Here is a 12,574-nt window from a genome sequence, read left to right as displayed (position 1 = left end):
ACTTACATTGCAATATACGACATTACATTCTTTTTTCATATAGATTGCACCTGCGCTAATTTTTTATTCATCATAAATCATTTACATCTACATATATAGCATATATTCACATCAAAAGCATGATCACTCATCCTGCACCCATAAACATGTTAGTGGCATATCATAGGCATACATATATAAGCATCCACACTGCATCACAAATAGGTCAACACATGATATCTGTAATTACCATCCACATATCACAAGGAAATAAGTAGAATCCATCATAATAAAGTACACACATCATCCATCACCACAAATTCATATTTTAGAAAGAGATGAATATGTCTGTAATGGTACAATGATCACCCTGAAGGGTCAAAATATGATACATAAGCCAAAATAGAGCTAGCTCTCCCCTCTTATCTCTCCAACCCCCCTCCTTCATACCTCCTCCACTTGATCCTCCTGCTCCCCCTCCTCCCGGTGGCCTAAAACCCACCAAAGAAAACCTGTCTGTTGGCTCTATGTGGGCCGCTAACTCTATTTCTTGTGAGATCGCACACTCTCAGTGTACGAAGCCTCTTGTTGTGTTGCAGGTACTGCTCCATGATATAATCCCTTGTAGTACCCTACCTCCTAAACTACCTTCTCTGACCTATCCCGCTACTGCATCATATCAAAATACATCTGCCCAAGCCCTGCAGGAACCAACATCTAATGGGCTACATCCCTCTCTCCCCATAGTCGTACCACATCTGCCTCTGCCCTCTGTACTCAGGCTCATAGCCCCTCTAGCTCATCATCCTACCAGTGGATAACATCTTGAAGGGCCTCTGTGGTCATCCCTATTCGTGCCTCCTCAAGCATCCGCTCAGACTCCTCCCTCTCCTACCTTAGGGAATCCACCTCCATCCTTGCTATATGGAGGCTCTCCGTCAAATCTGCTATCTCCCACTACAACCACTCCATCTATGCCTCCAGACTCTCCCTCCTAGCTCTTTCTATCTGTATCTCATCCTTAAGGGAATGGAGCATCACTCGGGTCATATCCCTCTCTTGTTGCACTCTATCAAGGTTAGCATGTGATACTCCTACCCTCCCCTCCACTTGTTGAACATCCATAGGTACAACATGCCTCCAGACTCTCCCTCCTAGCACTTCTGGTGGGGCTTTGTTTCTTGGAAAGAAGTTGGTTTCATGGATCAGCAAGAAACATTCATGTACTTCTTTATCTACTGCTAAAGCTAAGTATGTTGTTGATGCTACGAACTATACATTATTTTTATGGATGAAGCAAATGTTGAAGGATATAAAGGTGGATTGTGATGTACCGGTAGTTATTCATTGTGATAACTCTGCTGCTATTGATATATCAAAGAATCTAGTATTTCTTTCTAAAACAAAGCACATATCTATCAAGTATAACTTTTTGAAGGAAAAAGTGGAAGCAAATGAAGTTAGACTGGTTTATGTAAACACTAAAGAGCAGATTGTAGATATTTTCACTAAACCTTTTCCCAAGGAATCATCTGAGTACCCGAGGGATAGATTAGGGGTTTTTTCCCCTTCGGTAGAGAAATGATTGATGTCGTTTGGCATCAATCTGGCATAATTTATTAGAGATACTATTCATTCTGGCACTGATGTGGGATGTTACTTCTTAGGGGAGTAGTCAATTTTGGGATTCAGTGGTTTATGTTTTTGCTTTGATATTTTTGTCATATTTCTGGCATTGACGTCAAAGGGGGAGAGATATTGATGTGAAAAATACAAAGAAAGAAAAAGAAAAATTCAAAGGGGGATAAATATGAATAAGAAAAGTAAAGGGGAGAGATATTGACATTCAGAGCTATATGTGGGAGATTGTTAGTTGTCTTCCATTGGGGGAAACTTGTTTGGCATTTCTTGGTACTTCCATGTTTTTCACATCTAGTGTTGCCATCAATGCCAAAGAGGGAGATTGTTGGCCATTTGGTGGAATTGATTATGTGTTTCATCGATGTTTTGTCATTGATGCCAACACGAGTTGTTTGGATGCTTTACCAGAACCCTTCTAGTCTCGGTAGGTTGAGTGGTTTCTAGTTGACTTGGATCCGACATGATTCGGTAGGCTCCTATATGGTTTGGTGATGGAATTATCTTATTCATGATACTCATGTTCATATTCAGTCAGTTGGTTTTGGTTTGGTGATCGAATGCTATCCTGTTTTCTTAGAAGCTCAGTTTCTAGTTTCGATGAGGGTTTCATCGATAGAGCTTTTGATGAAGATGTTTGATGAATTTCTTAAGTGGTGTTGGTGGAACTTCTAGTGGAGTTTTAGTATGTTGTTGGTGATCATGTTCGAGACTTGGTGGATGGATATCATTGTTGTAGTGTGTGTACCTATACTAGGTACCAGTTGATCTAGGTTATGGACCAACTTAAATGTAACATGTAGATTGGACCTCTTGATGTGTTTCCGAGATGTCTTATGTGTTGGATATTATTTGTTTGTAATTATATAATTAGTTTATTATCTGGTGGCTTACCTAATTGTTTATGGTCAAGGTTTTTTGTATATATAGATGTAAGATCTCATTGTGGATAATCATGGTTATGTTAGAGGCCATGATCAAGGAATGTAAGGTGCAATAATGTAATATCATTCAGTCAGAGGATTTGGTTGACCATTGGAGATCAAATTGGGTTTATGTAAGAGGATTTAGTCCTTCGGTATTAAGCTTAATCAAAATTGTACTCAAGCATAGGAGATGCTATCTTTTGTAATTGAACACTTCTCTGGATTGTAGTCTAGATTTCTATGTAGTCAGTGAGGTTCCTTTTGTGATGAGCAGTGTGCTCTAGGTTGTTGGCCTTCCTGCAAGTGCAGGCCCCTCAATTGTAATTCACATACTTATTGTAGAAGTATTATCTAATTGTGGGTAGGCTTCCCACCATGGTTTTTCCCTTTACAAGGTTTTCCACGTAAAAATATTGGTGTCATGTGGATGGTTTTTATTCTATGATTATTGTTTATGCTTAATTAGTTTAACTACTATTCTGGTAATAATGTTTTGGGTTTTTGTATTAAATTTTTAAATTTCTAATAGTTCTAGTAATATGTGACAACTAATTCACCCCCCTCTTAGTTGTCTTCCGGTTATTTGAAATATCTAACATCTCTTTCCTATTCCATTTCTTTCTCTCTCTCAAGTATCTCTCCCTCTCATCCTCTCTTTCTCTCTCAATTATCTCTCCCTCTCTTTCCCTCTCTCCCTATCTCCCTCCCAAACCTAACCTAAGAGAGAGAGATAGAGCCTAAGTGAGAGGAAGGGATGGAAAATGAGTAAGAGACTAGAGAGAGAACCCAAGTGAGAGAGAGGGGGGAGGAAGGGAAGGGTTGAGAGAGAGAGAGAGAGGTTGATGCAAAGAGAAGAAGAGACTAGAGATAGAGAGAGACCATGTGAGAGAAAGGGAGGGAGGAAGGGAGGGGTTGAGAGAGAGAGTTGAAGTGAGAGAGATGGACGAAGGGATGGGTTGAGGGAGGGAGGGGGGGAGAGAGAGATATCAAGTGAGAGAGAAGGAGGGAGGAAGGTAGGTCTATCTCTCTCTCTCTCATGTATTTCCCTCTCTTTCCATCAATCTGGGCTTCCTTCCTACCTCCATCTCTTTCAATTGGTCTCCCTATCTCTTAGGTTTGTCCCTCTCTTTCTATCAACCCTCTCTCTCCCTCAGTGCATTCCTCTCTCTCTCTCTCTCTCTCTCTCTCTCTCTCTCTCTCTCTCTCTCTCTCTCTCTCTCTCTCTCTCTCCTTCAACCCTCTCCTTCAACCCCTATGTTCCTCCCTCTCTCTTACTTGGGCTCTCTCTTTAGTGTCTCCCTCTATTTTCATCAAACCACCTTCCTTTCTTTGTCTCTCTCTCTCTCTCACTCTCTCTCTCTTAGGTCTCTCCCTCTCTTTTCATCAACCCTTATTTCCCTCCATCCATCTCTCTCACTTGGGCTCTCTATTTTCCTCAACCCCTCCCTCTCTCTAACTTAATCTCTCTTTCCCTTGGATCTATTCCTCTCTTCCCATCCCTTCCCCCCTCTCTCCCTGATATATCCCTCTCTTTCCATCAACCACTCACTTCTTCCCTCCATCTTTCCCAAGTGATATATATATCTTCGGTCTCTACCTCAACCTATTCCTCCCTCCCTCCCTCTCTCACACTTGAGATCTCTTTATCCTTGGTATTTTCCTTTCTTTCCATCGACCTCACTCTCTATCTCTCTTTCTCTCCCTCCCTAGTATTTCCCTTTATTTTAATCAACCATAGAGAGGGAGATAGAGTGAGTGAGGTGAAGAGAGGGATTGAGGGAGAGAGAGTGAGAGAGAGGAAGGTAGGGGTTAAGGGAGAGACTAGAGGGAGAGAAAGCCCAATTTCAAGAGAGAGAGAGAGGGGGGTGAATATAGGGAAAGAGAAGGAGAGATAAGAGAGAGAGAATGTTGATATGTGCATACTGATTTTTGAAATTTGACTAAGTATAAAATTTATTGGAATACTCTAAAAACTAGAATCTTCATTACAACTCCTAGAGATATAGAACCACTCTCAAACATCCTGACAATATGTATACTTAAATTTTATATTTTATGTATATATTCAGAGAAAAGGAAGCTGGAAGAGAAGGATAAATTGCAATTTCCAAATTGAAAATGCACTTGTCAAAATGCAAATGCATTTGACACACACTAAATTTGGCATGCACCAACTAGATTTGGCATGCCTTAGGTTCGGCATGCCAAGCCTATTTGGTGTGCATCAAATAGGGTACATGCCTTATTTGGTGTGTGCTAAAGGGCTTGATGGGGGCCAAAAAAAATTGACACCTTTTTGGTCCCCCATCTTGGTGCACTCGCCCTGGTATGCATAAATATTACAATGGGGAATGCACCATCATTTAGGCACACTGCCTAGAGCTTACAGCTCAAGATACAATAACTTAAAAGGCTACAAGCCTTAGTGAAGGTTCACTACCTTACAAGGAAGTCTCACTGACTTACAAAATGATCGGACAACAATCCAAAATTTAATGAACAACAATAATAACATCTGCTAATGCCTAATGATAGTTCCGGTTAAGCACATATGTCTACTCTGCAACACCAATCTCTACGCAATACACTACACCGAAAGATTAATCTAATTTTTGCACATACATTTCTCTTTGATAATGCAGACACAACCTTGAGACCTAAATTACATGACTATATCACCTATTAATACAATTCATCAACCTTGACAACAAGGTCGGTTAAACCCTCAACTTACAATTAAAAAATTACATCACATGATACAAAGATTGACCATCAAATCAAATATCCAAATGCTCATCACCACCGGTAATCATGCCAAGATCAACCACAACACGCTACACCACCAACAAAACTGCATAAGATGAAGAACATCACTGGTTCAGCAAAAACACCAACAACATGCACAACTATCAATGCGGATCATCAAAACAAATAGGAAAAAATTAGGAAACACTAGGAAGCACATTAGAATCATCAATAATAGTTGTACAAACACCACTTATCAAATCTTCATCGATCAACATCTGAACCTCAAGAATACTCAAACAACAACAACTGTCATGAAGAAAAGATAACTTGTGGAGCACCAAATCATGAACCATCTAAAATGAAGATACACAAGACCATCCCGAATAATCTCCCAAAAACTTAGCTCAAGATCTGATCACATCAGAATAATACCAGAGGAAATACCGAACTCTGCAAAGTGCTAATCAGAAAAATAAACTACAAACCGGATCATATGATATGAGTAATTAAGTTTTTCCGATCACCAAAACCAATACAAAAGAATATAATGATACTAGAAATATTCCATACACTGAACCAAGATCCAAATAAACAAATCTGCAATCACCGGAATATGTTGACATCAATGACAACAACATATCCTAGCAGTAGTAATGTCCAAATATAGGCCTAATTAATGACTAAAAAATTTAAATCATAAGATTACCATAGGAATGAAACCCCCTCAAGGAATTCCACATAAATATGTTGATACAATACTCTTTTTGGTAATCTTCCACATGTCAATGCAACAACTTGATATTAATAAATGACAAACATAAATCCACACTTGAATATAGAATGCTTGTAGTCTACTACTTAGTAGCTATAGATCCAATTAAATTCTAATGATGCCTCCTTGTCTAGTGAATTTTTATGTCATTTATGGTTCCAAAGTGATAGAGAAAAACTTTAGAGACAATATTGAGAAAAGGATAAAAAGCTACCCTTTTTTGAAATATGATAGTCAATGACATGGATTTCTTAGGGAATTCAAATATGTCACACACGATAGTGGAAGTAGTATAAAAATGGGGGAAAAAGTGGTGATAGTGACTTGTAATCCAAGTGGGAGGAAAGATGTGGTGAATGGATGCAAAGCAATGGGAATTCTGACTTTTGGGCCAATTGGGACTCTTGATTTCATCATTTTTAACAATGTACTTATATTACTATAAATAAGTTAAAGATACAAGGAATTCAAACACATAAAATCTTAACTCTATTATTTTAGCTTGATCATAGCTTGAACATTCTTATAGGTAATAGGTGTGAAATATTCACTAATAAAATCTCAACAGAGGTTTGAATCATGCTGCCAAGAACCACAATGCTATAAACTAACCATCACATTATATCATTATTAGTTAGATTATATAGATATTTATATTTTAATATTTTCAGTGAATTATAAGATGATGAGTAAAAATATATTTAACTTAGAAGTCAGATGGCACCTAGATTTTAAACTTAAAATTCTCCTATCAGGTACTATTATGACTTGGGTTCTCCTCTTGGGCCTCCCTCTTGAGTATTGGGATGAGGAGATTATTGCTGGTATTGCCAACTCATTTAGCCAATTTATTGAGGTGGAATTTGTCACCTAACAGAGGTTGAGGCTAGTTTTTTCTCTCTTTTTTGTTGGTGTGGGTCTTGGCTCTCTCTTTTCAACCTTAGGTGTGCTAAATTCATGTTTCAATTCCTGAGCTCAGCCCCTAGATTATGAGAAATCAACTACCTATTGTCAATGTTTCTCATCTATTGGACACCTCACTATTGCTTGTCCTAGTGGGCTCAAGAAGAACCCCAAGCCTAATGATAAAGGAAAGATTTTACCCCTTCCTCACCTAGGTCTAGATCAACCCCTCTAGATGTTGACCTATTTGCCTCAGTTGGAGTCAACTTTGGTATTGATTTTGTTGGTTCCCAAAAATGGACGACAGGTTTACACTACTAGTATGGCAAAGACCAAGATAATTTCCTCCAAATATCTATGAAGAGCCACCTCCAACTATCAATATCTATTAGGCTTGGACCAATAATAACAAGGATGCTAGATCCTTCTACGCTTTAAGCTCTACAAAACCAGGGAGGGTGATCCCTTCAGTATGAACCTTCCTGCCCTCTGTAAGGATATTTAGAGAACTTATTGAAAACATAGTAGATTGTCTCATTAATAAAACTCAACAGAAAGGGAGAATGCTCAAGGATGGAAAATCCTTCAGTGATCCTCAACCTTAACCTAGAGTATGAGAGATGGTGAGACTATTTTTCAGAAAATAGATAAATCTTAGCAAATTATTGTTCTGATTATTTATAAGATTCATTCTGAGAGAGCATGAAAAAGATAAAACCAGAAAAATGATAACCTAATGAGATTTGCTAGCTAATACCAATGCCTTATTCATTTGGGCTACAGAGTAAATGAAAGATGCTACTGAAAATATGATAAAAATTTATCTAATAGCTAGTCTTGCATTGAAATAATACTGCCTTACAATATGTTTTTGCTTCTGCTCCTATATTTGAACTACTTTGCAAATCCCATGGTGAGCTTTATTTTCTCTGTAATCTTATTCAAGAAATTTTAATTAACCCCTTGGATTAAAGCATTGAATAAAAGAGTACATACATCACAACAATGCAATAAACAAAAGAAACCTTTGATCCCATTTGCTTAAAAGAAGATAAAATCACACATGGGAGAGTAAAGATTCAGAAACTATATTTGCATTAGTAATATGAGCTATATTTTATCAGAGGATAGCCAACAATTTCAAATATAGAGTGACCTCTCTGAAAAAGGGAAAAATGAAAGCATTTTATTACAATTTTTGCTTTGCAAAACAACATTACAATCCTACTTATCTCCTATGACTCTCTAGAACTCTTTGGACCTAACCCTGTAGAAAAGATCTATTTTACTGAGATCTTTCTTAGAAAATTTTGGACCTGAACTAATGGACTTGAATTTTGTTTTATAGAAAACAAGGGAGCGACAAGCTTCAAGCCATTAGACACTTCTCAACAGAAGATTCACTTCTTGATAATCAGCCCTAAAGGCTATGCACAATTCTATTTCAAAAAATCCATATGTCTATGAGCTCACACCTATGAATCATTGTTTTCAAACAGAAGATTGGTAGAAGCAAAATCATTTGAGTCATGTCCTTATCACCCTGACACCTTCAGATGGCATGTGAGATGTTACATTTTTGTCCCATAGAGAATTTCCCTTCCTTAGAAAGGGAAACAGGATCCCAGAAAGAGGTAAAGTCACTCCTCAAGCTATAGGAGGAACTCAACCTTCATGCCCAGGATCAGAAGCAGTGGGAGGTGAAGTTGGGGGGGAAACATAACATACTGAGGAGGGGTCACACATTCCATGCAACTACATGGATGGATTTCTACCACTCCCTACCCAGGCATGTCCCATTTTTGTTTCTCTGCGCACTTTGTCTTAGAACCCTCTGCTACCTAGAGACTGACATGACACAAAGGTTGCGCCATGCATGAACTTTCTTTGCAAGAGAGGGCTTTCAAACCCCCTCTAGAAATCCTCCTCACTTTCACATCCCCTATGGAAATAGACATACTTGCATATAAAAGAAAGGCTCCATCTGGTATCACAGAGTATATTACACCTCCGTCTATAAGCATGCTCAAACATCATTTCTTCTGTAGAAAGAAAAATTGCACCTATAAAATGAAAAGGCTTCATACTCTTCTACCAATTTGGTCACCATTCTATTGTATTTATAGCTAAAACTTATTTCATCAAGTAGTGGTTGTTCTTGAAACATCATCGTCCTGATGTTCTCAATTTTCTCTACCAACTATAGATACTAGAATTCATGCATATGACATCTACTGCATTCTTCTGTCAAACTTCTCCCAATGCAAATGATTTTATTCTATTCTTACTCCTTTTTTCAATGTACAATCTTCTGCTTTAGGATTTTTGTCAACACACAAATCTCTAAATTCATTAGAGAACTCATGATTCATCACACCTAAACTCAAAACTTATCCAAATCCTTTCACATCTCTACGCTATCATCTTTGGTTGTCAAATCAACCTTGAACCGACAGGTTTGAATCCCATTTTTTTTCCCTTTCCCGTGAGCTATAATTGGTGCCTTCAGAAATCCCTCCAAACTTATTGTTTGAAACTCAGCCGTAAATCTCATCTAACCTAGAAAATCTAATGGTCACTCTCTGCCAACTTAGCAATTTGACCCTCCAACTGTATCTATGGACCAGCGAAATTCTGACTGGGAAGCACCATATCATCCTTCGTTCAAACTTTGTCAGCAACCTCCTTGTCAGTCCTCCTGATTTGACAAAGATGCATGGCATCATCTCATGATAGTGCAGTTTGTAACCACCTCGCAAATTCCATTACAGAAACACGAGGGTTGTCTGATCTGTTTGAGCTTTATCAGTGTGTATACTACCCACCAACTTCTTCAGGACTTAAAAGTCGTGCACCATTTTCATCAGGATAAAAAATCCTCATTCATTTTGAACATATGCAAATTGATGAAATTATTAGTTGACTGACCTTTATCACTTGTAAATCGGTATTACAAAGCTTTCAACCGGTTATGCTACTAACCATGTCAGTTTTGCTGATAACACACGACATCATCTCATGATACTATGGTCATTAAAATTATCACATCTTCAATTACAGGGAAGCACTTTTTGTTAGATCTATCCATTCTTTAAAAGGTGGTTGAGGTATTTAACACTTGTCGGACTTAGGAAAAATAAGCGTGGGCTTAAATAAAAGAGGACCGATAATAAGGAAATTGTGAACTTGACTTAGGAAATATTATCTCATGAGCTGATTTATCAACTTTTGCGTTAGGGAAAAAATTAAATAGCCCCTTTTATGGAAAGGGTACCCTTGGTTTAAGTGGGAAAAAAGTAACAGTGAAATATATTATTTCTAGGGTTTTCCTCACAAAATATAAGAAATTTTGATAACTCCTAAACCCTAAGCCTTGAAATATTCTCAGAGGATAAAAGTAACAACCTGAAAATCAATGTTTTGGGCTAAAATTTTAGTTTTTATGTAATTAATTTTTAGGGCTATCAGTAGAGCTCTAGTTGGGGACGCTCATTTTTTCAGGAATGAAGCAAGAAACCAAAATCTCTGGGTAAAGAAGACCATCTGCAGGGCATACCAAAAACAAATCATCTAGACAGGGCTACTTCACTTGAAAAGAAACTAAACTAACAAATAAAACCTAACTAATGCTCATGGATAACAACTACTTTATGGAAAGTAGAACCTCAAAATTGTCCATGAACAAGCAATTAAGAAGGAAATTATTCATAACTCCATTGGGCATAGAGTCAAAGAAACCAATCTATCCCAATTCACTTGTGGCATGCAGGATCAGACCAAGTGTGATGGCTCAAAGCCATCTACCAATGTCAACTTTTTCTTTCCTCTGTCATAAACATGAATTTATTTTGAAAGAATCAAATATAATCTAGTAACATAAGTGGAAAACCATTTTTCAAATTTATTAGCTAGTCCTTTTTGTCCACTATGCTTAACTTTATCACTTCAATTACTATTGAAAATTCGATAACTATGCAATGAGATAGTACATTTGCAATCTTGTGACATATATGTTATGCATTCGATATAGAACACACCTTGATTGCAACCAATATCCTTTTCTACAAATGCATCATCTTGATGGAAAAGAAAAATGTCATACTCTGGCATATAATTGAAAATACATGCCTCTTTTGTATTATCAACTTGCCTACTAAAATGAGGATTCTCCAAAGAATCCTCCTTCTTACTAATCATGTCCAACAAGATATTATCAAGAGGAAGAAAAGGATCATAAATGACCTCTTCATATGTTTCATTTTCTTTCTCTATTTCCAATCTAATGTCAACAATATCAACAACAAGGGAAGACTGTTCAAATTTACTCACCTCTGAATTAGATGTTGCACCTTCATCTTCACAATGGTCTATTTCAGAAGTAGATGCAATAATCTCCATATTCCAATTTGCTTCTTCATATAAAGGGTTAAGACTAACATGAAGACCCTTCTCAAAAATATCATAACAGAGAACCAATTAATCTTCATCTGAATCTTCATCAAATAATGCATTGATATTTTCACTGAAATTATTTTTGATCTCATCTTCAGGTTTATCAGGAAACTAGGATTCAGAATCTGAACTAGAACAACACCCAACAATATAATCCTCACAAATTGTTTCACCAAAAATTGATGATATCTCATCATCTGAATTTTTATTATCACAGTCCTACAAATCTATGACCACTTCAGACATAAAATTTTCCAATTCTTCATATCCATTGTCATCTCTATCTAAAACACAAGACTAAAAATAAGTCTCCTATGAGGTGTTCTCCTTGGAAAAATCATTGTTGTTGTCCTTCAACAAAGTAATGGACACCATATTTGTCGCTTCATTTAATATTTCAGACATTATCTCATTAGCCTCTTCTTCATGAATATGAGGAATGACCACTGCCTGGGACAAGTCCTCTTCACTCACATTTTTGCTCATACCATAATCAATATATGGGTTAATGTAATCAGTAGGAATGTACAAGTCTTGACATGGTCCTTTTGTTTCAGATTCATACTTTGCTTTGAACCCTATCATCTTAGGATGATATAACTTTGTAGATAAATATCCCCTAGGGATCCCATATTTCAAATTATTTTCAATCTCCATTGCTATCCTATAAGCCTGATGCAAGGTTTTAGGATCCTTATCTCTTAACAAATAACTCTCTTCCTCTTCAAAGGCAGCTAGATAAACAACTAGGCATACCACATCATTTGGTTTGTAACTGCTAGGAATGTTATCCAATGTCTTAGCAAATCTAAGATTAAAAGAATGTACTAACTTATCCTCTTCTTTCTGAATGTCCGTGAATGTTTCATAATTGAGCTCGGATCAATTCTTTCACTAAAATGTTCAATGAATGCCTCCTTCAACTTATCCCATGATGAGATAGAACATACTGGCATGTAAGAGATCCAGTCTCTGACATTTTCCCTCAAAGTCTAAACAAATAACTTCATGAAAACATCTTCCTGACTTATTTCAAAATCTTCCATTAATTCAAAAAACTTTTGTAAATGCTATCTTGTTGATTCTAACTTCTTCCCATCAAATCCTGGTAATTGTTCCCTAGCCCCTACATGAAAAGGATTCGGGAAACCTTGGA

The sequence above is a fragment of the Cryptomeria japonica genome, chromosome 7 (genome assembly GCF_030272615.1).
Source record: "Cryptomeria japonica chromosome 7, Sugi_1.0, whole genome shotgun sequence".
NCBI lineage: Eukaryota > Viridiplantae > Streptophyta > Pinopsida > Cupressales > Cupressaceae > Cryptomeria > Cryptomeria japonica.
Note: the sequence above shows the minus strand (reverse complement) of the source record.